Source organism: Phalaenopsis equestris, unplaced genomic scaffold (assembly GCF_001263595.1).
Source record: "Phalaenopsis equestris unplaced genomic scaffold, ASM126359v1 Scaffold235876, whole genome shotgun sequence".
Lineage (NCBI taxonomy): Eukaryota > Viridiplantae > Streptophyta > Magnoliopsida > Asparagales > Orchidaceae > Phalaenopsis > Phalaenopsis equestris.
The window spans coordinates 143,328-146,873 of record NW_018253730.1 but is presented as its reverse complement, the minus strand read 5'-3'; positions in this window follow the sequence as shown (position 1 = coordinate 146,873).

Below are 3,546 nucleotides of genomic sequence, written 5' to 3'. Positions count from 1 at the left end.
AAACTTAATTATTACTTGTCCTCAAGTAATTTTATTACTATATAAAAGTTATGATCGATTGTAGTAACGTTTTAATTAAGAAATACTATAAGATTGATTTAGATAAATACCATAGTGAGATTTTCAGAAAAAATCTGTGATTAAATTAACTCTGTAGCTTCAAGATTATCTAGTCATCAAATTTAAGAGTTCTAGTCTTCTATTCATTTCAAGAATGACTATATGTTGCAATATTATGTCCCATAGAATATTCAGATGATAGGAACTTCATGAGAACACTACTAGTAAAAGATCTATTTCATAAATATAAGTTCAGGAATGTATTTAGGTTTTCCCTTTAAGTAGGTTCAGTGAAGCTTTTTTTTGATTAGGCATATCTTCAAGTTTCTCCTCACTTTCATATATATATTTTTTTCTTTCTTTTCTGTTTTTCATTTGGATTGCTTTCAATCCTATAAATTTTTCTTTTCTTTTCAGGGATTGTTATCAATCCTTTCTTTTTCCTTTTTAAAGTGAGAATTACTATATCTGGATAGCCTTTAATGATTTTGAACATCTTGAAACTCAAAGAATTCCTTTACCTTATAAATATTTCATAGTTCTTACATCATTGAGCCCCAATATTTTCTTCTCAAATGAATTTCCAGATTCTTAATACTTCAAAATATAGTTTCCTTTACTTTAAATAGTTAACTGTAATCTGATTCTCTTATACTAAATATCTTAAGTTACAAAATTAATTTGCATTACAAAAATATTCCTTTAAATCTACCATAATTTTTAAATAGCTACTAAATATACTTACCTGAATTAAATTCACTACATAAAATCATATTAATAATTTTTGAAAATATTTAAATAGAAGACATCTAATAGTTAATGTTTTTCTTCCCTCCCGCAAACTTAAATTTTTCAATATGAAATGATACAGGTGGAAAGAAAAACTCTAAATATAAATCATACCTCAGTATTTTAGGCATTTTCATCATTCTAAAATTTTTGCAGTCCTTCTCAAAATTTCTACTTCACCTAGTATGTAACATTAGTAGCTTTTTAAACATATAAATCATTAGAGAAATTGCTTGGTAATGAAATTTTGAAATAAGTACAAAACTAAAATATTAAACAAACATAATATCTTACTAACACAACCACAATACTAAACAAAACAATTAAAAATAAAATGTAAAATAAAAACACATTACAATACAATTCACAAAGCACTAATCAACATCCCTTACACTGCACATGCAAATTTTAACTACCACACTAACTTTATAACAAAAATTAAAAATTATCCAAGTACAGCATAAAAATAAAAATAAAAGTACAAATACACACAAACATTTATTTATATTACAAAAGATTACAAAAATAAAAGTACAAGTACATCAATTACATTCAAATATCAAAATCCCAAACTATGTCTTTGTCTCCTTGATCAGCAGGTGGATTGAGCTGATACTGAGTATATTGGGGGCATTCAGGAAAAGTAATATCAGGCTCACTTCTGTAGTGTCGGGCTTGAGCTTCGTAGTAAGCTATCTCAAAATCAGAATGCCTTTATAGGTACTCACTATCATAATCATATCTACGTTCTAAACCTCCAATCATTTCATTTATTAGCTCTATACTCTTTTGCTACCAAGTCAACTCTTTCATTAAATAGGTTAAGATAGAAGAACTAGAAGAAGGAAGCTCATAACTAGTAGAGGGGACATCTCTACTAGTAGAAGGTTCTTGGCTCCTACTTCAAGTTCTCCATTTTTCATGGGATTCACAAGTTTTAAAATTAGCTTTACTAATGGGTTTCATAGGGTAAACCCATTCCTCAACATCTCTAGCTTCCACTCTAGAAAGTTGGCAAAGTGTATAAATAAGGCCAGAATGTCCCAGACCTCCACTTGTTTCACTCCTTGCCATAGTCAATATATTATTAAAAATAATTCTCCCCACATTTGTATTTCTATTATTTTGAATACAGAAATACATAATAGCTCTATCTCTAGTGACCTCACTATGGTGATAAGTCGGTAACAGAGTAGAGGAAATAAAATAGTGCCACACTTTAGAGGTGGCATTTAACATGGAAGCAGAAAAATTTACCCGTTCTCGTTGCTTAATCTTCCACGTTCCTTTCTCATTAGTGAGAAAGTTGATCACATCATTCAGAGGGCCTTCCATAGTACTGAAGGATTCATAGTGGCAGTTGAAAGAGTTTGGGACTTCGTAAAAGGTGTTAATGCGGGCGACATTAAATTCAACAGGAAATCCCCGCACTTGAACGATTCCATCTTCAGAATAGAACACGTTGGCATAGAATTCTTTCATAATATATGAAGCAGCATTATTGGTGGTGTAACAGAAGTTTTCCCACCTCCGCTCGGTAAAAACTCGTTCAACTTCTCCTCCCAGACTCTCAAAAACTTGATATTGTATACATTTCTCCCCTTCAAATACTGAAGTAAACCTTGATTGAGCCTTTGGATTGACAAAGCAAGACTCCTCGAACTCAACTCGTCACTTTTATCGAGGAGCCATTTCAATCTAATCACAATTATAGAAAAATTCTAAAATATACTTCAAATATGCAAATAATAGCTTCCAAGAGTAATTCTAAGAGTTCAACATTAAGTTCCACGAATTTCTTCCCACTATTTTCTTCACATTCTCAAATTTTTTGGATCTCCTCAATGTGGAAGAAATCCATGGTGAAAATCAAATATTTTTAGTTTGGAGTGAAGCTCTTACCTAAAGATGATCAAATCTGGTGTCTAAATGACTTGAAATCGTCTCCCAATCCAAGATCTCTCAAGCACTAGGTTAAAAATCACATTTTTCAGAGGAAGGGGATGAGGAATAGTGGCGGTTGACTGGTCAAAATCATGGTTAAAGGTGTTTTTTCAGGATCTCACCTTCGCGGGGGTATTCGGCACCGTCGGCGCACTCTATTGAAATTATATCCTATGTCTTGGGAAAAGTCGGTCATCGGCGGGCTCTATTGATTTGATTCAATTCCCAGATTTTTATAATTTTGATCAATTTCAGGCCTCAACGACATCGTTCAATCATTATAGACATAATTTTAAGTGATTAAGTGATGTACTTATCACAAATGAACTTTCACAACACAAAATATCACAATTATATATAAATTCCAAGAGTTATAATATATGTTACTTAACACACCTAAGTTTGGTATTTTCTCAACCTTAATACATTAATTCAGCATCGCAATCCAAGCCACAATACTCAAAACGTTGAAAACAAAACATCTTATGCTCAATCTCAACTATACAGAGGTCTAAAAGCATAATTCTAAAGCAAAGCAAATGCAAAGTTCAAATCAAATTACATACATAGACAGAAAGGTAGCAATATACATCTACTATTCTTCATATTCAGTACTAGATTTTCCTTCAAAATCACCCATTGATTGCACATGAATGAAGACAAAACATCATATGCTTAGTCTCAGCTATACAGAGATTTAAAAGCATAATTCTAAAGCAAAGCAAATACAAAGTTCAAATTAAAATACATAGA